This window comes from Asterias amurensis, chromosome 4 (genome assembly GCF_032118995.1).
Source record: "Asterias amurensis chromosome 4, ASM3211899v1".
Lineage (NCBI taxonomy): Eukaryota > Metazoa > Echinodermata > Asteroidea > Forcipulatida > Asteriidae > Asterias > Asterias amurensis.
In genome coordinates, this window is record NC_092651.1 from 372315 (window position 1) to 396921 (window position 24607).

General features: G+C 36.2%; 2 long non-coding RNA genes across 2 annotated transcripts; one reads left to right on the forward strand and one right to left on the reverse strand.

Moving 5' to 3' along the window:
* Positions 1–63: 63 nt before the first annotated feature.
* On the reverse strand, positions 64–3259 carry LOC139936266 (uncharacterized). Its single transcript, XR_011785928.1, has 3 exons — positions 3063–3259; positions 881–963; positions 64–277 (listed from the first exon to the last, which is right to left on the reverse strand). It is a non-coding gene; the product is annotated as an uncharacterized lncRNA (long non-coding RNA).
* On the forward strand, positions 1123–24585 carry LOC139936265 (uncharacterized). The gene is made up of 4 exons (XR_011785927.1): positions 1123–1147; positions 6339–6551; positions 7330–7456; positions 20452–24585. It is a non-coding gene; the product is annotated as an uncharacterized lncRNA (long non-coding RNA).
* The last annotated feature ends 22 nt before the right edge of the window (positions 24586–24607 follow it).

The window sequence follows — 24607 nt, forward strand, 5'->3', positions numbered from 1 at the left end:
TCATATAACGAACCCCTGATTGTTAAGATGTATCATGCAAGCATGGAAATGAGCTTAGTAGATTTTAAAGTGATGGTGTAGATGGGAGTGAGCTTGTTAATCATGCAGTTTGGTGCAGGTTTGATGTTAGAGTGAATAAATGGTAATAATAATATACCTTTAGGATGGACGTAATCCCTCTGTGCCGTAATACCACGGGATTACAGTGGTTGCAGGGTCTGTCATGAGAGAGCATGTAGATGAGAAGGACTCCATCCCAGGTTCTCAATCTCAGTCACTGCATGTTGGGAAAAAAAGATAACATTCTCTAAGTTGTGAAACATGTTTGGCAATAACAATCACAGTAAATGAAGGTAGCTCCAGTGGTAAGAGAGTTGGGGCTCATTCTGTTAAGCAAACTTTTCTGCTTAGCGACTTTGTGATGGGCACTGACTGGAGAAACAATTGGTTAGACTGTTGTATACTAAGCTATTATAGCTAATCCTCCCGGAAATCTTTAACACAGAAAGAGGTCCTTTTTGTAACATCAAATTCTGTAAAGCAATTTTTGTTTGGCTCAGCAGCTTTTTTAAATAATTATTGGGCCCTGAGACTGAGAAAGGCGAGATGGGTTGGATTGGAGCACTGTTGGATTTGGAAAACTTTACCAAAGATTTGTGTTTTTTTCTCTACAAATATTGGAATTATCAATAGCATTGGGCGAATTTCGCTGCTTGGGTACAATTATTGCCAAGTTCCACTTTTCATTTCAAGAGTCATAAGAAGACTTGGAAATCGCATGTAGCCTAGTTTGGAGCATAGTGTGGCTGCGCTGTTGAATCGACATTGGGGAAGAAAATGACCAATATATACTGTATTTCACTTTCTTAAATCATCTTACCTGGAAACTTGCATCCTCAAACCATAAGACACCCCCTCAAAGGTCTCAAGATGCCCTCGGGTAGCCAGTTCTTGCGACATCACCTGTATATTATGGAGAATCATTCTATAAATGCATCACTAAGTTTAGGCCAAGTTAGTTCCAAAATTCTTCCTCCATGGTTGAATGGACTTCCAACCAGTGACGTCACGCAATACGTCACAATGCGCCTGCGCACCGAGGCTCAGGCCTTTTCAAGATGGCGACTAAATCCTTAAATCCGGAAAGGTAAGCACATTTTTTCTTTGTAATTTATAGATATTTGTATCAGTTTATATTGCATGAAAACATAACAAACTCTGACATTCTGTATTCAAGCTGTAATTGTGACAGATTTTATCCACAAAAGTTAGCTACAAAAGCAAAAACTTTCCATTTCTGAAACATTCTTTGCAAGCATGGCTGCCTGGCACAAAAATAGACACGCGCCCGCTACCGGTGTGGTGTTGAGAACATCCCCGTGTCGATAAAAATAAAACGAGTTGAATCCCTTAACATGCTTAGAGAATAGAAGTCATTTTCGGTCCTACTACTTACCATCAACTCATTTTTGTGTCGCCAGCTCATTTTCGTGCCGTCTACTCACTAAATTTACATTAAAAACATTTTAAATATTAAATGGGGCACGGAAGTGTTAAAAGTCTGGACTAAACTACACATTTATTTCTCATGGTTTTCGCTAAAATTTCCTTAACAAAAGCGACTTGGTGATAAAATAAAAAGTACCAGTCATTGACACCTTAGGCCAAGACTAATCCATGTAAAAAAAAATATCACACACTCTTTGCATTGTTTAAAGGTTGGACAACTTTCTTCCAGTGACAATAAATAAAATCAATTCTCTAAAACTGTACAACAAAAAATAAATGCAAAGTTCCACATTAAATTTAACAACTAATATAAAGTTAACTTACAGGAATACTGGCGAATCCTGGCTTTTCTCGAAGTTCTTGTCAAAATCGCCACATCTAATATTTATTAGCAAGCGACACTCCACTCAAAATTATTATTGGTTGAACTCTCACTAGTTCTCACTGCCAAAGGCTGGCTATGTCCTCTCTCCTAAGGCTCGCAATGAACTCTTTGAGGCTGGATTCACATCCTCTCCTCAAGAAGCTCTGATGTCGCATGCCAAAAATATATATTCTATTCCCATAGGGTCTACACACCCTCCCAAACAGAAAAGAAACTTAGGAATTTTATTTGTATTCCCCTGAACTTTTTATCCCTGCTCGCTCAAGCCTGCTCATGAATATTCATTGTTCAAAATAACCCTTAACTTCACCAATCAAAACCTATGTTGAAGTCACATTACCTCTTTGCATAAAATAAGATGGCTCACCAAGTTTAAGGAATTTTGAGGCGCGGTTTGGCCACTCAAAAATAAAAACATGTTATCTTACCTGACAAATTTAAAGTTCTGTACATGCACTCTGGCCATACACAAATTATATTATGTTACGCTATACCATAAGATCTGGAGTAATTTTGCTACTTTTATTTCACTCTGTGACACCCGCTCCTTCCTAATGAAGTTATCGAGTAAATTTCATTTTTGAGTTTATCATAACAGAGATGCAACATTTCCGATTTCAATTGGAAAACCGACTTTTCTTGTTTTTACCCCCAAAATGTTCAGGGTTTTTTTTGTTCAAAATATAAAATGTACAAATCGGATAAAAAATGTCAGATATTTCCCTGAGTTATGCATCCAAATTCGCTGTTTTTAAATTAAAAAAACTTGAAAATCGCCGTTAAAACCATGGAGAAACTAACACAATCCCGTCATGATTTTAGTGATATTTCTCACCCGAAACCAAGTTTAACTGAAAATTATTGCTTTAGAATTTTGAATTATTTGGGTTTGGAGTAATTCAACCTTAAAAAAAAAACCGAAATATTGATGAAAATCAGGCACTATTTTCTTGAAGTACGATAAACATTCCACTAATTTTTACAAAAAAAAAAAGTGGTGGCGCAATACAACAACTTTTCCATAATTCTATAATATTTACAAGCAGTTCTATAAAACAACTCTTCCATTTAAATCACACAATCTGCTCTTTGTCTTTAGCTATAGTATAATGAATGCTTTTGTCTTAATTCAAAACTGAAACTACGGATTGAACAAAATATAACTTACGATTTCTACATCATGGTGTATCTTATACTGTACAGCGGCAACACTGGCCCTGAAGAACTTCTCACAATTAGATAATTACAACTTGTTAATGCCTTCAACATGTAGACAGTTACAAAAGTAATGTCTTCAAAAATGTTGCTGCTTAAAATTATGTCTGCTGTAGCTGTATGCTACACCTGATGACAACATTCTAGAGGCATGATCAATTGAAAATCATCTGCCCACTTTCCCGCTGTCACTCTTACTATACTCCAACTTGATTTACTAGTGCACAACTATTGTCAATGCCAGACCCTAGCAACTATTGTGAATTTGAAACTTCCCTTTATAAAGTGATTTCTTTCTCAAGCATGACAACCCAACAATAAAATTTGCTGACTAAGCTAGCCTTGCTCAAGGCAGTCGCATTATTCGCTCCGAAAAGACGCAGCTGTAAACCCACCCGCCGTATACCCTGTGCATGGTGTGTGCGATCACACCGAATGACCCACCCGTATACACACTGTCACATCGCACGAATACTGTTCACACAAGTCATCGCACTCGTACACCACTAACCGCATGCGGAGGCCGTCAGGCCGACAGCCTTGTCGGATCTGTATCTTCCCGTTTTTATGTGTTGTATTGAAAAAATTCCAATAGTGGACGAAATTGGGGGGGCTCTAGGATATGCTAGTATGCAGCTCATGAATATGTATATCGTTCGTCAGACCTATCAGACAACACAGGATGTGAGGCAAATGAATTATTCATTTTGACGTCCAATCACGCACTTCCCTTATCACGACCTTTGGACCCTATCATGCGTCCGTGGTGGTGGTGTGTGAGGTAAACATGTCTCGTCTTTCGCGGGCATTATGGTAATGAGCTGACCGTGGGAACTCCTCGCTTATTATAGTAATGAGGTCAGTGGCTTAAACACAGATCCTACAAGGCTGTCGGCCTGACGGCCTCCGCATGGGATGCGGATAGTGTACGGGGGCATCGTGTAGTGTGATGTTACGCACAGTGAATACGGGTGGGTTTTACGCACAGTGAATACGGGTGGGTTTTTATACAGCGGCGGTCTTTTTTCGGAGTGAATAATTCGACTGCCTTGAGCAAGGCTATGACTAAGCATATAGGCCTACATTGAAATCGAAAGCTGCATGTGGTAAGAAAATTATAATGGGTGATTATTAGTTTCAAAGAACTACTGAGCTAATGGGCTACACAATGGACTACTTAACTACTGGGCTTACCAAAAAGTTTTGCAGACTCTTCTATTATACAAAGAGGGGGGTTTAGATAATATTCTGATAATTATCTTCAAACCCTGTAAGTTTAATGTAAATGTGGACATTTAAAAAAATAATTGAATTCTATAAGGGAACCCAGATAAAACCTACAGTCTTTTATTTCAATGTTGCTGGGGCCAAGGTTACGGAGTGGATTGGACCGATTTTATGAGGCTAACTAGTGGTGTAAGAGGTGTATAGTAATCATATACTTTTTTTGGGGGGGGGGGTATTTTTGGGGGGGTTGGGGGGAATAACAAAAGCACTGGAAAAATTACATTTTGGAAAATGTCTGTATCTGGCAACCACTTTTTCAATCATTTTATATGTTGTCTTATTTGATCAAATGAGATGTTTCTCAAGTCAAAAAATGGGGGCTGGGTATGGAAATGTGTCCTATTTTTGTTTTAAATTTACTCAAAGCGTACCTTTGGCTTTTAAAACTTTTCTACTGTTTTAGTCTCTAGACATGCTAGATGTAGCTACAAATTTACAAAATAAAACCTAACTTTTTACAATTTCTTTTCAAAAGATAGTCATGGTTTTGAATGAATTATGTCCACACAGAAAGAATAATCCCTAAACAAGATTTACATTTTACAGCTTGCAAACTTTTATCTTTTTTATATCAAACAATGCTTTTGGCTTCAAACCATTGATTTTAAGAGTGATCACCAAATATAACATCACTTCAATAAAAAAAATTAAATCTGGGAGTAGGGTGAGGATTGGGGGATGGTTGCAAGACCTTGCTTGCATTTGGGATGTCTGTTTTGGGAAGGGGAGGGGCTCAAACTTAGAAGGCAAGGGTGTCCTTCTACAGTTGAAAATAATTAATGTGTACTGGACCGGTGTAATCATGTTTTTGTGTTTACACATTTCATTTTCTGTGACTGTTCTATCGAGTAACTAATATATTTCTCTGATTATCTAAGCTCTTGAGGGTGTGCCAACATTTCCTACGTTATCCCTACGAGCGAAGGGCCAATATTTACTTCCAAACCATTTAAGATATACTTTGAAAAAGGTGTAAAGAAAGGCTCTGCGAATTTGACTCCCCCAGTCAACACTATGGAGAAGTAACTTAACCCTTTGCACGCTATCAGCGACCACAGTCCCCGAGCGTGTTTATTCCCTGCGCGCTGTCGGCGACTCCAGTCGCCCAGCAGTACTGCAAGTAAATAGATGAGGAATTCTGGGAAACTATTGACCCCTGACCCTCATCCAGCTGCATGTATCTAGCTGTACATGTATGCAACGATATTACGTCTGGAAAAAACGATCTTTTGTCCCATATTTTCTCACAATTTCCGATCAAAAAGCTGTACGCTAAGACAAAATGCGGACACAATGGACGTCCATGCAGTGTTCTGGAAAATTTTCAGGACTCAGACTCCGGAGAATCAGACTTTGAAGAGCTTTTTTCAAAGATTCTGATGTGTTGAGAATGCTGTACGTGTAATGTTTACGTGCACTGTGTATGTGTCAATGATAACGATGTACATGAACCCGACAATGGGTCGGATGGCAGCAGCGAGGGGTCTGGATCGGACGATGGCCCCGATAAAAATCGACAGCAACTAGGCTTGTCCGCCGGTGATAGAATAGTGGTAATGAAAGAAGCGTATCTTGGTTATTCTTTATCCAAAAAACATAATGTTTACTGCATTGGATTGGGAATAAAATACTGAGTATAAAACTTATTTTGCAATTTAGCCCAAAACACTTTCTTCACAGAGTAAAGGTCTCGAGGAAAAATGTATGTGCATTTTAGTAGCCCCACACAGGAAATTCAGCACCAGGGGAATACTGTGTGTACAGCTTCGTAGCATCCTAAGGGTTATTGATTGTGTGGTGTGATTTATTGGTCCTTCAGCTCAGTGTACTGTTTGAATAATATACCCTGGGCACTTTACTCTTTTTACAATACATACAAACAGTATGCAAGTGTGGAATTGCCCATTTACTGAAAAATTACTTTATTTTTATTGTTGCTCAGATCTGAGAACATCATCTTCTTCAATTCCTGCTTGTAAAAGAAATACCAGACGATCATTGCGGGAAGGAATGGACTGCTACAAATGTAAAAGAAACTCACATAAATTGACTGGCAAAGCAAGAGACACAAGATCTGCACTCTTTGATTTCTACAGGGATGGACTGACTGGTAGATGTACTCTAAGTCTAAGTTATCAGGATAACCCACTCTAAGGTAGGTCTATCTACAACACCCCTCAACATTAAAACAATTACTTAAAGAGGATGTAATGTTGGTATTTGCTCCCACATTTCAGTTGTAGCATGGGCTAGGGTACTGGTTAGAGTTAGGGTTAGGGTTGACCAGGGGCATGTGACTGCGAGGAAACTGGTTTCCCCACAATGTAATGTGCTTTGTTCTGTGCGTGCTGGATACCAGCAGCAGCAGTACTTTTGCACGCAACAGATATGTACTCGCAGACTTGGTTCCAAGTCTTTGATCGTGGCTTTTAGTCGCCCTGACAGCCACTGGCTGAAACAGCGGCCTCTTCTAATAAACCTCCATCATTTAGCCCATGATTGCGAGTTAAGGCGCGTGATAAATAATAATGTGACAGCAGTCATAATGGTTTTTCCTTTTGCAGTCCAGCCCAGATCCAGATGCCTTCTTTTAAAAAAAAAACATATTGCTATTTTTCTCATGTTTTTTTTAATCCTGCATTGTAATGTTTTTCTTGACTGTACAGCGCTTTGAAATAGTGTTAAAGCGCTTTATAAATGCATTTAAGTTAAGTTAAGTTAAGTTAAGTTTAAGTTAAGTTCTCCAATGGAAGGGTCCGGTGATTTTGAGGAAAATTTTTCTCTTTCCCACCGGGCTGGCGTTTTTTTGTCATCGTTTGCTGGGAGATATTTTCACTGCTCCGGGCCAGCGGGCCACCATTAATTTTAACTCCTGAACCCCCCAAATCACATGTAATTGACAATGTTCTAATTTGTGTATCTGTTTTATTCAGTGAACCTGATGATCAACTGGGAGAAAGCAACTTTACCACTAATTGATGTAAAACAACTGTAGGCTATGTATGATGTCATCAGGGACTTTCCTGATGTGACATCATTCTTCAATATCAATCTGAGCAGGTCAGTTCACAATCTAATGTGTGCTTTGTTTATCAATGCAGATATAACAGTGAAAATATTGGCAAAGGTCGGACAAATCTATTGTTAAAGTAGACAGAAATTCTCAAACAAGTGATTCCATTTCATGTGATATTTATACAAATTAAGAATTTTAGATTACCCTCGCACATCTTTTGTTTAATAAAATAAATGAAGCTGTTAAAACTCACTTTAATCTCTCATTCATGTAATTGATAACAAAGGATGTATTCATTCTCCTGACGATGACTAGAGCAAGCTAGATCGAAACGTTGAGACCAATTCGTAACTGACTCCGCGGCAGTACAGTTAATTACGATCCTATAAGCTAAAGTAGTAGTCCAAGTCTATTTTCTATACCATCCGCCCTGGTAATAGTTGATAGCAGGACAGTTCTTTTCAGAACTGAGAAGTCTTCCAATTATCTACTCCGCGGCAGTAGGATAAAGCAAGACAGTTCTCCAAGAACAAACTCTACCTGGCAAGTAGATACACACATGGTGTTACCGCAAATCAAATATACATTGATACCTCACCATGCAATGCCTCAAATCCTATAAAGGATGTATTCCTTATACATTGTTCCCCGATGATATTGGAACCAAGTCAGTTGATTGCTTTTGGTTCATTAGAAATCACAGGGTCAAAATAAAACGATTTTAATATTCTCTCAAACCTTCAGTGCAACAGTCGTTTCCTTTGGCAACTGCTGGTAATTTATGCAACAGTTATGTTTGTTGTACTTTAATGACACCAGTATTAAATTTCGTAGGTGAGAGAGTTGAATGATTTTTGTAAACTATTTATGTGTTTGTGCAAGTTTGTCTATTAACATGTTTCTTACAGCCAGTGTTCTACCATCTGGGTAATGGGTGAGTTTCTTTAAGGACTTGTTTAAGATAGAGGAAAAAAATATATTGCAAACTTTTGCTTGGTTTACTTTGAGATAAGAATTGAACCCCTTCAGTGAAAAGAAAATGTTAACAGGTGACTGCTAACTTAAGCTGCTGATTTTAGTAGTTAAACAGAGCATTTGCCCTCTATGAGTTGCTGTTCAATAAGTTTGTTGTCTCTACAAACATCTGTGTATGTGTATCAACTTAGAACAATCTTACCTGAACTAATAATATTGAGACTCATTGATCCAAGTTGAGGCAAGGTTGTGGAATTTAATATTGTTAACAATTGCAACAATATAAACCATCGTAGTGCATTCAATTTCTTGAGACACTCACTTTCCCAGCTTTTTTCTGTTATCACCTTTTGGAGCAATCAGTTCCCATTGTAACAAGATACATGACTAATTATTAGGCAGATGGGAGTTAGTTTTGGAGTACCTTTAGTAAACAAGTTTGTAAAGGGAACGGATAGAGTTGCAGATGGATTATGGCACTTTGTACTCTCATTTAGTATCTCAACCAAAATAAACAGCCATGTTTTTCTTAAGACCTAGACTTACAAAAAAACAAATTAACTATGACATATGCTCCACAAAATCAAAGTTGAAGTCAAACTATTTTTGGGATTGCTGTTTTGACTAAACACAAAACATAAGTTGCTTTGGGAAAACACAAAATTCCTACCAGTTAAGCATCATGCTTGCACAATAATGGGCTATTTCAATGGATAAATCCTGAAATGAAAACTCTAGTGACAATTGGTCATGCTAACTAGTATAATTACAAAGTTTTGTTATAAGTCATGAAACTTGGGGGATGAACAGTAAAGGGTATATCAATAATTCATACAAAAGCAGTTTGCCAGAAGAAATATGTTGGATTAGATCTTTTTCAATAAGAGAAGACACTCTCTTCTTCACCTGTTGCTCCTACCTTACAAAAAACATAAAAACTTGACCTCCTTGGTCATAACTTGCCTTTTAAAGCAATCGTACAACATCGGTAAGCAGTATTGTCCAAAAGTATCACCGATATATATAAAATAACAAACCTGTGAAAATTTAGACTCAATCGGTCATCGGAGTCGGGAGAAAATAACGAGAAAACCCACCCTTGTTTCCGCATGTGTTTAAAGTAACTCCATTATTCTTGATATCGTGAATTGCTAATTGTTTTAATGTTTTCTCAAAAAGTAAAGCATTACATGGAATAATATTTCAAGGGAAGTCTTTCATTTTTTTTCAGTTATATGTAAATCTGTGAACTTTAAATTTTTGTTCTGTTTAGAAACTGTCCAATGGCTAAACTCACTTGCAACATTTCTCAGACCACACTTCAGGTTATAATTAATAATAATAATAATAACTTCATTTATATAGCGCCTTTTCCTAAGGTTCAAAGCGCTCAGGGAATAACAAGAAAAACATAACAACATGAGAATGAAATTAAAAAACCAAGAAGTAAAAACAAGTTGGAGGTATATACAATCCCTTTGTGTGCTTTTACTTATCCTGGCTGAATTTCAAGTTCTCCTATTTCAAATCAAAATGGTAATGATAGCTAAAATAATGTACAATGAGTATTCTGAAACTCAGCTTTTTTCATTGTGATGTGTTTTAGGATCAGACAATTTAAATAGCATTTTATTTCAATCAAAAATGTCAAGTCTTCAATAAAATAAATTAGTTGTACCCCATTGCCATTTACAATTGTAACTACTCATTATCACTAATTAAAGTCAACTTTAAGAAAACGGACCCCAATTTTGTTTTTAAAATTCAAAAACAAAGCACAAGTCTCTCATACCAACATAATAAAAAGACACATAACCATCAGCCCCTTCTCTTTAAAATTTTTTTCTTAAACAACCACAGTATCTATTAAGCCAAAAAAAAATTAAAATGTATTTAGTGTAGAAATCCTCTTAAAATGTTATTTAAGGGGGGTGGCTATGGGCTGTTTGCACTCAGAGAGCAATATCCACTGGTATACACACATCTTCTGTACTATCTTAAGTCCTCATTGTGGTTATAGTTGCGACTCTTGGTATTATCATTCATGATAATTACAGTACTTGTCCTACCTTCTGTCAAGTGGCGTGTCACCATGATTAGATGGTTAGAGTATAGTGGGTTCGAATCCAGTAAGGCTTACCACTGATTTCACAGTGACTCTAATAACTTGTTGGTTTATGCAATTCATGATGTCATAAACATTAAACCACATTATACATTGTGTATTAATTCGAGAGATTGGCTATTGTCAACTTCACATTGTTTTGTATCATCCCCTTGTGTGAGCTTTGCCAAGTTCCAGCATTGGGAAGATCATCCAAGAAAAAACCTCATCAACAAACAAACCCCCAAACCAGCACCCCAACACCACAACAAACAAACAAACAAACTATACTTTACTTCTCCTTGATCTGTTTGAATATTAGGCACTATTCTGCATTCAACCTTCAACTTCTTATGCCCACCCTGATCTGACTTACAGTTCAAAGACAATGAAAGTGAATAGTCCAACTAATGTCTTTTTCAAATCTTAATCTTGAAACGTTCTGAAAGGGTCATTTGTCACAGAGAAACAAATCAAGCTTGCTTTCCAATTACTGGCCTGTACTAATATAATACCAACTCAATTCATACTTTCAAACAATTGGTTTCTTACTGTCCTAGAATAGTTAAAAACAAGTTTCTCATTCTAAATAATAATGCTGATTTTGCCTTTTGGTCTTTGTCATGCTAAGACTATGAACAAGGACTTGTTCAATTATGCTCCATACATGTAGGCTTTACAAGATTTAGCAAAACTTTGCGTCAGAGTTTCTTATAGTTATTGCCAGGCAGTAAAAAACAAAACTCCTTATATCTTTTTCCTGATTCACTTCACTTTGATTGTGTTAGCGTGATTTTGTCTCTAGTCAACTCAATATTCAGTCTAACTGTGATCCAGGAGAACGGCAGAAACTGGATGTCAAATTAAATCTCTTGGTATCTTAATGTGACAACCAGTGTTATAGCCACGGTGGGCAGTGCCCCCACCTTTCTACACAGAACAAAATTACACTGTGCTGCCCAGCACAGATTTCCCCTCAATTAGAACCAGTGTTATAGCCACGGTGGGCAGTAACCCCACCAGGTTACACAGAACAAAATTACACTGTGCTGCCCAGCACAGATTTCCCCTCAATTAGAACCAGTGTTATAGCCACGGTGGGCAGTAACCCCACCAGGCTACACAGAACAAAATTACACTGTGCTGCCCAGCACAGATTCCTACTCAATTAGAACCAGTGTTGTAGCCACGGTGGGCAGTAACCCCACCAGGCTACACAGAACAAAATTACACTGTGCTGCCCAGCACAGATTTCCCCTCAATTTCACTTAAGCAGTGATGGCCCCCATATCTTAACATTAAGAATTGGGTTGAATTCCTTCCCCACGGTGGACTAAATTGGATTTAGAGCCCCCAGAATGGATCTAGTTAACACCAACACTATTAACTCAGGCCTGATACTTCACAGAGGCAACGAAGGCTGGTCAGTGCCTTGGGCGCTATAACAATGCTCCAGGCCTCCAGTAGAAATTTTAAATTTCCTCATAAGTTGTCCTTTACTGAAGAGAACCGTGCCTTGGTGCCATTTCCCTTTCAGAAACAAAGCATACAGGCCTGTTAACTTGACCAATGTTAGATGTTAAATTTGCATCAGGGATAAAGAATATAAATTGTTGCCCCTGGTCATTGCCTTAGGGCTCATAAGTTGTCCTTTACTGAAGAGATACGTGCCTTGGTGCCATTGTCCTTTCAGAAACAGAGCATACAGGCCAGTTAACTTGACCAATGTTATAGCAAAGAGGACAATAAACACCATGGTTGTCACATAGAGTTACCAAGAGAATTAGTTTAAACACCCCAGTTTTTGCAGTGTAGTGATTTTTGCAAATCAAATAAAGACATGGTTAAGCTTGGGTAGGGTTCAAAAAGAAACAGAAACAGAAATTGTGGGAAAAAATATTAAAATCAATAAATAAACAAAACTTGATACAAATCGTTGTTTTAACCTTGTCTTCATGCATTTCCTCTATCCTGGCAAAGGAAGAAAGGAAGAGGGGCATAAAGTATTCAAAATTATTAAAATTCTCATTTTTTTTAAATTCACAGTATTGCGCTTTATGCAGGTTACTTTATGATTTTCTGTGGGGAACTAAAGGATTTGAATAAATACAATCCAATGATAAACCATCTCTTTAATATAATATTAATTTAATTGATAAATCTCATGGCTTGAGGCCTTAATATTTGTTGAAAGAGAACTTCAGAATCAAAGAGTGGAGAAGTCAGTTTGTTGTATTTTTCTTATAAATGAGATATTGTTATCAGAAGGCAGTTACTGGATTCAGGTTCTTGTGATGATGGTCATATGAACAATGATTCCAATCCTAACTGCACAGTTTAATAGCAAAACAAAAACAACAGATGCTTTTCATGTTTAGGGATGAGAAATGTCACACCTTTATCTGAACTAAGACTATTTATGTCAGTCTGTTGAGAAAACTAGCGGTTAGTTTTCATTAGAATTCATGTACATTGATCTACATGTACTTATTATGTAGTGCTGAGGATACTGTCCTAAAAAGAGTTTCCCTCAGTCTACAACTGGTAGAGTTACCAACAGGTTGAAAATTCTTTGTTTCAACATACCATCTGAAATGTTGATTTTAGTTTCAGACCTTTTTGTGAGCAATGACTCTTACCCCTGACACTTTAAACAACTTTATAAATTTGTAATGACTTAGATTGAACAAGTAATAGTTTGATTTTTTTATCAAGCGTAATTTATTCTTATCAAGCGTAATTTATTCTTCTGAAGAATTCTCTCATGGCATTTTCAGTATGTAGGACAATTATAATTATACAGTTGTGGGGATTAACATCAAAGCATATATTTGATTTGATTGGTTCAAGTGAAATATGAATATAATATACCAAGTTGGTATAATGATTGACTCTTGGATGCAAGATACTATGAAGCAATAATGGAGGTAGTCTGTAACGGGACTTGGATTCTTGTGGTGAAGATCACGAGAATAATTAGTCCGACTCCGTACTACCATAATCTGCATCAAATAAATACTGTAAGAGCTGTCAGAACTGGACTTAGATTCTTGTGGTGAAGATCAGGAGAATAATTAGTCCAGCTTCTGACTGCAAGATATCTAGACCAAAAAAGAAATGGTAACTGGACCTAAGTTCTTTTGTTGATGATCAAAAGGATGGTGGGTTCAAATCCTGACCTGTAGACGGTTAACTTGAAAAGGAGATCATTATTACTGGCAGTCAGTGTTACGGGACTTTGATTTTATTTATTTGATCCTGAAAGATAATCAACAGCAAAAGATGCTTGTGTTCCTCTTAAAAATATGGATCGTTACTGAAAATGCTCATACACACTTTAAAGGTATACTTGTTTGTTACATTATTTGTGTGATGGAAGAGTGTACAGTTGCAAATGATGACAACAATAATGAACCATTGAAAAGTACGTCTGGGTTTTTTTGTGGAGAGGGGATGGGAAGAAGTTTCATGAAGAAGATGAAGTTCCATGAAGAAGATGGAATATTTAACTAAATTATCAAGTTTAACGGTTCGCTGTACTGTACATGCCATGAGATTTTCTAGCAGTTCTGAATCGTCAGGTTTGATAGCATAAATTAAATTAAAGGTACATGTAGGGTCATAGATAGGTTCATACTCTAAATACTCTAAAAATGTAAGACCATAAGAAATAATTGGGAGAAGTACTGAAGTTGGTGATAATATAAAACGAGTTGGAGAATTAAATCCCTTTGAAATAGTGGGTTTTTCCCCCTTTTTTTCTTCTTCCCCCCCCCCCCAACAACACAGATAAGTTTAGGGTCGTCAACTTTGTTGACATTGGATGGATTAAACATTTATGTGAAAATACAGTGACAGTTTGTTGCTGTTTTCTCACCAAGTATACACTGCATCAAGCTGAAATTTTCACATGTGGCTTTCATTCTATCTTTGTTTACAATTTTGGGTAAAAATCAGCTTAATGCTGAATAAAAACCACTCTATGACCCTACCCTGAATGTAATGTAGGCCTATCTCATATTATCTTAACTTTCATAGAAAGATAATTCTAGTCTACCACGTAATTTGAAGATAATACACTGTTGTGTCCCTCAAAAAATTTGAAAGTTCAATCAGAAATACTTCCTTATAATTACTTTATAAATACGAAATATGTCCCCAGTTTCCTGGGTTTCTGAAATGGGCTCTCGTACATGCTTTGTGGTTAACATTCTACATTTTCTAGCAAAGTTATAAAAGAGAGAAAAAGGAAATTATTAACAATCTCGTTACACAGTTGCAAAGTCTTATATAATTTTTAAAACAAAATAGGATGGCAGATGTTTAGTTGATTTAAATAATATGATTATTTCATCCCCTGTTGAAATGTAGTAGTTAACCCACAGCAAATCATTGATTACCTTTTGAGTGCTATCCTGGTCACATGCTGTTTTAGGGACTTTGTAAGGGTAGCGGGTAGCAGGAGCTACTTTAGGATTTGACACTCCTACCCACGCGATGTTACAGGTCCACTTTCCCTCAGTGGTAGTACCTGGTTGGGCCCTACCCGGGGTAAAGGGTTGTTAGCGATAACCAAAAACTGAACATTGCAAATGTCTGGCTTCTTGGAAAAAGGAGATGTCAAAGTATTGAAATGGCAATCTGGGACTACAGCAGCCAGTGTAGAGACTTGTTGAAACAAGAAGAACGAGATTAGAGCCCAAACTGACATCTACATCAACTATCCCAAAGACACACATTGTAATGAGACAGCTAACATTGCCTTCAGAATAAGAAAGATTGTCAAATCAAGAAAAGACTTGTCATCATCGTTACTGTATGGAGGACATGGGTGCAGGAGTTACAATGAAAAACACTTAACCAATGGCAGATTTATGTATCCATTGGTAACAGCGGATTGATGACATCAAAATCCTTACAAGCTATATGTATCAGACCTGCCCTGACAGCAAAGCACTGACTTTACCCAGAGTGGGTACCCTGATATCATTTATCACAGGAGATCATTCAAAATGTAAGAATGCAAGTAGATTCCACTAAGGAGCTGTCACTACAAAATATTTGGACCAATGGAGGATGTACGTATCCATTGTTAACAGTAGAGTGATGGCAGCAAGATCCTTGCAAACGCTTTGCAATTCCTTCCATACCATCAATGCACAGACTAAAGTGAATGGAGATCCTTCAAAATGTGACACTGCAAACATTCTAGTCAAGGAATGAAATCACATTCAACATCAACAGAACTGTTGTCAGTAACTACAGGAGACCTGTTATAAATGTAAGACTTCAATGTGCTGAACAAGGAATGGAATGAAACTGAATAACATCAATAGATCTATGACATCAGTAGACCCTTCATAGTGAGTATGTGATGTAATGATATCATGGAATGGAGTCACATTCAAAAACATCAACAGAACTAATCAAGATTCTTACAAACGTTTTGCCAGAACTGTTATCAATAGTGAATGGAGATGAAGGAATGCTCAACATCACACCCAAGACAGCGCTGCATTCCATTCATCCATTCCAATTAAATATTGTAATATAAACTATTGCATATGACCAGGATAGCTGTTAAAATTTATGTCAAGATGTACCCTGATTGTCTTTAATAATTCTAACATTTATAAATTAGCTTCAAATGTTTTTAAAGCTGAAAGTTTTTAAAGTTTCATTTAAGGGGAAGGAACAAGATAAATGAATTGTATTCAAAGTTCTCAAAATGAAGATTTGCTTTTAAATTTTCTACCATTAAGTCAAAATCATCATATGAACTTGGTTCTGTTTGATAGAAGTCCTTTAACTTTAAGACTTTAAGTTTGCCTCTGAAATGTTCCTTTTGTAAAAACAGATTGAACAAGGTCTACATGATCACATACATGTATGGGTCTTTGCATCCAATAATTTGTACAATTTCCCTTTCAATGAATATTTTATAAAACAAGGAACTTTCAGGTTCTTATTTGGATTCACAGGTAGACTGAATATTATGTAAATTGACAATTAAGAATTAAATAATTTTTCAGATTTAGAATTTCATCACTTAAAATCAACCCATTTTGTTTAGAATGAGAAACACATGACTTCCTTCTCTGATGAAACTAATCATGAAATTAATTCAATTCAATCCTTTCTGATGTTCATCGTCCTATTTATGACAGAGATAAAAAAGTGCATTCTGGCCTATCATAAACAGTACATGATCATAATAATTATAATAATAATGGCTTCTTATATAGCGCTAAGGTCCATCACGATGTGACACTCATGTCGCTTCAACATTATGACCCATGGTCACATGGGCCTTAAACCATTCCTTACACTAGCTCAGCTCCCTGGAGAGTATACAGCTTGTGCTGCTCCAAGCTAATCAATCACATAAACCACCTCTGCCCTCACAAGTACCCATTTACTCCTACATGTAGGTGGAGAGAAGCTTATGGTTAAGTCACTAGTGTCACAACCGGGATTCGAACCCACACTCTGCTGAACATATACACCAGAGCTTGAGTTTGGTGCTCGTGTCTGTTCAACCACGACACCCCACGATGATACTCATTAGGAATATATCAATTCATTTCATTTCAAGATATCTGATCATAACAAACATTATTCTTTACTCAAAATACTTTACTCAAAGATTTGTTTTGAAGAAAAAAAACGACCTGACGTTTCAACCCTAGCACTAGCAGAATATTTCTCAAAGACTAAAATTTTTAATTTTTTTTTCTCAAATTCTTTTCTTCATCTGATGCTTTTTACCTCTGAATAACCCAGTTTGATTACTACTTGACCGTGACAAGATGAGCTTCTAATAATTTCCCATAGATCTTTATTTTCCTCTCCTTTCTTCAACTGTAGCTTTTATTTGTTTTAATATTCAAAAACATTGTGTCTATGTGTGTATACCAGTTTGGACTCAAAAGTTTCGAAGTAAAGCCATAAAGAACATAAACCTGTTTAATCCATAAGTTATGCCAAATGGTTCTGTGTACATTACATTATGGTCATAAATGTCTCAACCCTTGTCATGCAACCACAACATGGAGGGGCATTACACTAATCATTTATTACTTACAGCTCTACACAAAATCAAACCCCAATAAATTATTAAGTGTTGGAAAGAAGAGAATGTTCCCTTAATTCTCATCATTGATCATGTTTAATTATTCAAATCAATAGCACTAGGCAGAAATTGTTTGCCTTGATTTTTCCCCTGAAGATTTTGGATTATATCAAACAATGTTGATCATTAGAAATTTTTGATATTTTGGTATCATTTAAAAGGGCAATAATGTTAAAAGCGTTTTGGATACATGACGGATGTTATTATGGCATTTTTTATAAATTGCAGAGGGATTCAGACTAAGTTATGTTATGTAGACTGGACATTGTTCATTAAAAAAAAAAAACTATTTAAATTGTCTGTTCCTGAAACACAGCACAATGAAAAAAGCTGACAGATTATTTTACACGCCATTTATCATTACCATTTTGATTTGAAATAGGGGAACTTGAAATTCAACCAGGATAAGATAAAGCAGACAAAGGCGGTGTATACCTCCAACTTGGTTTCCATCTTGGCTTTTTATTTCACTCTAATTGTTGTTTTTTCGTGTCACTCTCTAAGCGGTTTGCAACCTCAGGAAAAAGCGCTGTTATTAATGGTGTTTTTAATATTATTATTAATGAAAAATTAAATAGACAAGTTGTTTAAATTAAACTTGTCCAAGGCTATTTATGGAGTACAAGATTGAAATCGGTGTGTAAATTGTCCTGTCATATGAAACAGCTTACCAAAATGAGACCCCGACAATGTTTCTGTAAGTTAAAAGTAACAGGCATGCAACCATTCTGCGTTTCCGCGGAATTCCGCGTTTTAAATAAATGATCAGCGCAACATCGGCACCACAATGTACAACTATACAAGCCATAATGTTGTTATTACTAAACATGTAAACAGGTACAAAGTTACATGACAGTTTGTGTCTGTTTGACACATTTTATAGCTCACTATGTGCATCAAATCACGGTGATTTGAAGTTTTAAGATTACAGTTCTCACAATGAGTTGTTATTTAGTAGTTCATGCGGTACAGCCTAAGACTTCTGATATTTTTTTTTCTTCTGAAAAGCTTCAAAAAACTTTTTAAAAATCCGATGCCGAAAAATTAGGCTTGCAAACTCAGCAAGACATTTCTCAATACAATCCTATGTGCTCCACAATACACTGAATAAGACTCGGAGAGAATTGCTCAAATTACATTATTGAATTATTGAATAAAACATTCCACTATTTACATACAAAACTTACAATATAAATTTAGTCTTGAGCTGAGGTCAGTACAACAGGTACTAATTGCAAATCAAATTTAAACTTTCAACTGGTCAAAAAAACTTCCTTCGTTTATAAAAAAAAATTCAAAAAGACTTGCTAAATTTGTACAAGTTTTCCAAGATTTTTAATTTAACTACATGTTTTTTTTTTTATTATAATGAAACACTTATAAATTAAATGAATTGATTTAAAAACAATTACTCACGATGAATCCTCAAACCTGTCTTCCTTTCCAAGCTGGCAGAATGAGGCTAAAAGCCTACAACAGCTGATAAAAATGATTAAGCTTGCAAAGCTAGCACAGCAAAATTTCAGGTTGGTTTTCCAACATGTTTCTTTGAAAAACTGTGGTTTCCAAATGACCATACAACCACACAGCAAAAACAGGTTGTGTGCATCCAGCACAAGCTCTCATCAGAAGGATTGTGTTCACATCCCACTAAACTCAATTGCTCTACCCCTACCCCCCTCTTGCCATTCATTAGCTTACCCCCACAGACCACACTAGCACAAATCTCTTTCTTATTTAAACTTACTTTGAATATGCAATGAAGTTACTGGACCATAAACCTGAGACCATACAAAATCTGGGCACAGTAGTACACAATAGACATGGGTTATGTACAATCATGGTCACTGGGTTCTGGACAATTTATAATATATACAAAGGGACTAGGTACAACATGCAAATAAGAAAATGAATATTCATACTAATTCAAAATACTGTGATTTTTGGTGACAGAATCCCTGCTGCGATACTATACAACCATATTAGGGCAGGCAACAAGGCTTTTATCAATGGTGCAATTTTTTCGCGTTAAAACAGCTACATGTACCTAATTTGTAGTTCAGCAGCTGTGGGTTATGAAATCATGGGGGAACTTTTAAATTCAGATTCAATGTGGATCATAAAATTAATAGAGAAAAATGGAAATTAAGCTAAATTGAGCACATTTACTTTCCAGGTTGTACCATCCATCCTAAATTCATATCCGAATCTCCTCGTACCTCAGATATTTTAGAACATTACAACCACGAATAACTGCCTCAACTGGGTCAATGATCAGAGTAATTTAATAGTCAGTATTGTATATTTGTTTGCTTGAGTTGATTTTAGAAATTAAGGTTTTCCATTGTAAATGTGTCAAATCATTATGGATTTGATCGGTTAAGGCAGGGTACAGGATTCAAACATTCAAATAGAACAAAGATGTCAAACGTCACTCAAATCTCACCTGTTTACGAGAGTTTTACTGTAAAGGCGCCATGAGCAATAACTGTTGGATAGGTGCCATATAAATTTACATACTGAGGTTAACAACAATTTTGTCAAAAACAAATCATTTTGATCTAAAGAAAGAAGTGAAACTCTGTTTTCACAAACTACATTGTAAAGCTAACTATTAATTTGCAAAAAGTAGATTCATAACTAATAAAAACCACAGCAGTAATTGAAACTTCCTCACAGAAATGTGTCAAGCTCATACTTACAAATTTTGTTTCTCAAACTGGACAAGCTAATCTTGAAAGAGTACATCATGCACCTTAAACCTGTACCCTGCCTTTCAAAATATCATCATTTTGAAATCTAACATGTTGATCTAATTTTGTTTGCAGTTTAGCGTGTGATGCCAGGAGATGAATTAGATGTGGATGGAACAATTCTTGCTCATTGATAATTGTCTGCAACTGCCTCTTCTAGTCAACACTAAAGCTTCAAGGCAATGGGGTCTAGTCCATGTACTAGAATGGTATCAAATAGCAAATCCATGTCAATGGGAGGAGACTTTGCACTTATTGCAAATCTCAATTTCAAATGGTTTCATTCTCAGTTTGTATATGTGCAATGTTTTGGCAGAACACTGTAGTTGAAGACTGTTTGAGATATATGAGTTATTCACCACTCAAACATGGAAACAACAAGGCTTGGAATCGAGGCTCATGGATTATTTCCATCCTATATCATGTGATGTCAACACTTTGAAATCAAGGAATATTTGAAGGCACAACTGTTAGCATCTCCCATATACTTCATTAGATTCTCATTGACATGGATTTGCTTGACATTGGTTTCAATTGAACAAATAAAATATCATATAAATAAAATACAAAAATCAAATTCATGCCAGGCACATGGTAGGAAAGGCCTTTTGTTTAACCCAGATACACTGTAAGTAACAGGAAGTCAAAAGGCGATCATCTTTCTTTGAACGTTAACTGAAAGTTTGACGTTATCATCTTACAAAAAAAGTGGAATGAAGCAGCCTCTAGTGACAAATGCTACAAGTTTGTAATTTCTGTTCTGGCCAAACAGAAATTACATACAAATGGTTATCCAAGCAGGTAAAAGGGGTTCTTAGCAATAAGTTCTCTTCGGTTTGGGTTAAATGCAAACAAGAACCTTTTTGGGATAACTTTTCTCCATGTGCCTGGTATTAAAGCCAAAGCGCAGCATCCTTTAAAACAAACAGACATTATAAGTCCCTCTATTAAAGCAGTAGTTGATGAAGACTGTCTTGAAGAAACACACAGTAGTGTGAAGATCTGCATGTTTGAACTTGAGGGTAGGAATAACCCTTTAACACTATCAAACCAGAATGAAAGATGGAGAGTATCATTACTGTCTTATTATTCCAATCAAATGTTTGGAATGAACTTGTCCTCTTATCAAAGCAGGTGCGTTTAGTGATGAAATACACCTCAAAATATTTCTCTATACAAGCTGAATGCAGATTGTCTGACAGAGTCAGTTTTCTCATTCGGTTCTCAATTATTGGCATCGTGTACCCCCCTCCCCCCCCCCCCCCCAAGTGTGACTTCATTTTGTTTTTTAAAAAGTCAGGAATTGAGTAAGGATGCTGCGCTTTGGCTTGTGGTAAATTGTGTTACAAATTATGTTGATGCTTTAATTATCATTAAGTGAATATAGTTTGCCTGATTGTGAATTGCTTAGAACTGGATTGAATTGTTTGTTGAAATATTCTTATTTAACAAAGAAATGTACACTGGCACATCGTATTTAGTTTGTATGTTCTAATTCTATATTTTCTGGTGAATTTTTGAGTATGTTCAGATACAGTCTGGTATAACAACAATTCAATATTACAGCAGTGAAGAAATCCAAAGTACTGAGCATAAACTGCTAGATAGCAAAGCATTGTGCATAAAACAACAAGTGTATGTAACAGTTGTTTAAAAGCAGAGTACATCAGTTTGTGGATGCATCCGATGCAAAGCATTGCATTGCATCACTGTATTGCAGGACTGGACCACTCTGGATGAGTCAGAACCAAACCTTAAGCACTGATATGTACTGAGCAAATTGCTTACGGGCAGCTATCATAAAGCACTGATATGTGCTTAGCTAATTGCTTACAGGCAGCTATAACAAAGCACTGATATGTGCTTAGCTAATTGCTTAGGAGCAGCTACCATAAAGCACTGATATGTGCTTAGCTAAATGCTGACGATCAGCTACCATAAAGCACTGATCTTGATCATTCTAATCTCAAGAGTGAAGGAATTACTCTGAAGAAGTATCAAATTGAAATGTTAAGACGATACAGATTCGACACAACTCTGACTTCTGTGATTTAACAAAAATACTGCAAACCTGCATTGACTGCAATTAAACTCATTGCCAATCTAATACTCCCTTCTCTCACTGTCATGTATCAAGCATTGAGCTGACAACTTTAACCTTTGATAGGTGACTTCTATAAAAACGCGGTACACACAACTTTATTGGTCATTTGTAGAAAACACTTTGTGAGAGGAAAAAACCTTTACATGTCAATGTCATGATTTGTAATACATACGGACAGCATCTTTGAAACATAATTGATGCAGATTAGTCTGGTACCAAGACTTGAATATAGCAGGAGTACATCTTGAAATAATTAACTCACTTTTTAATTTAAAATCATTAAGGAACCAATGATGGTGTGTGTACCTTATAGGGAATAATATGATGTGCCAGTGTACAAAGTGTTTATGAAAGAATAAAGGAAACTCTGTTGTGTGTATTTTGTATTTTATTATGTGTTGGGATGGGAAGCATCTGCTTTCTATTTCAATCTTGTTGCAGCACTGACCTTTATCACGCAAACGCCATCTTGTTTTTACTATTTTTTTTTTTTTTCATTTGTCTAAACAAACCAACGCAAGAAATCAATCAGCCATTTATACTATTGTTGGTCAATCTGTCATGAAGAAACGTTAAGTGATAGCTTTGAAATATTGCTTGTCATGTTACAGCGATCTATCAAAACTTACATCCATGGCCAATCAAAATTATAAGCCCTCTTTAATCACAAATGTGATGGGCAGAGCAGCATTGCCAATGGCATGTACAGACTGCTCTTGCTGTTGATAAAGTCAACCTTTTTGAGGCCAAGTTGATGTTTCAAATACAAGGCACAATTGAACAGTGTAACCTGTTTGTACACAGATGATGAAACATTGCCACCTCAGATCACCTGAGCATTGAACAGAAAGTTCATTCTCATATCAGCAAAAACAATAAGGTTATTTTCTTAAGGGCAAAGCAACGTCAATAAAGATAAGTTATTTTTTAAACAGAAGGCATCATTAAAGCGTTCAATCTGTGCACAGATGTGAAACGATGCCAAATCAAGTCATCCGAGTTTAACATCTGATGAATCAACGTTAATCAGACAGTTGTTTCAATTACAAGGCATCACCAGTGTCCTTCCACTTGACACAGCGTTTTGTCTGAATTGTTGTGTAAACCAGTTCCATCGGAACCACACAAACTAAAAAGAGAGATCTTTTCCAAATATTGATCTCACAAGTATCCTTACTTATCACCAATGACACCTGTTTGTACACAGATGGTGAAATTGCACAAACGCAAAGTCTTAGTGTCACTAGTATGCAATAACAAACTTTTTTACAAAAACAAGTTGCTTTGCCCAACAAGATGGCGTGATGATAAGAAAGGTCTGAAACACTTCTGGTATTGTTGATTGTGAATGTAAGGGAAGGTACAAGCTACGACCAAAAAGGTCACAAAGTTCAATAACCTTAGTTAAAGGAAACATTTTTCTGCTAAAACTACAAAGAGTTGTTGGACGACACCTTTTTGTAACACATGAAAAACCAGCATGTGTCTTTTCTCACAAAACTAAAAAGTACATGTGTTTGTCATCTCTAAAAGTTGTCTAACAATTTCAAGCGATTTGTTATGCTGTTTGAGCAATTAAACACAAAAAAAACTTGTGTTTTTCATCTCTAAAAGTTGTCTAACAGTTTCAAATAAATTTGTTATGCTTTTAAACATTTTGGCGCAAGAAAAACTTGCGTTTTTCATCTCTAAAGAGTTGCATAATTTCTACCAAACTTCAATCTGAGCATTTTAAATGCAAGAAAAACTTGTGCTTTTTATCTCTAAAAGCTGGATAACAGTTTCAACTAAATAATTGTTCTGCTTTTTGAGCAATTTGGCGCAAGAAAAACTTGTGCTTTTCATCTCTAAAAGAGTTGCACAATTTCCACCAAACTTTAAACTGTTTGAGTATTTTAAACGTAAGAAAAACTTATGTTTTTCATCTGTTAAAGAGATTCATGACAAAGGCCACAAAGAAACTGTTACAATTTTTATTAAACTTGTTAGACAACTTAAAGAAACTTGTAAGACAACTTAAGCTCCTTGAAAAATAGTACCTTCCCTTTAAGTCAACATACCAAAATAGTGCTGCAACTTGTATTGAAATAGAAAGCAGATGCACTATGGGTTATTATTGGGGGGGGG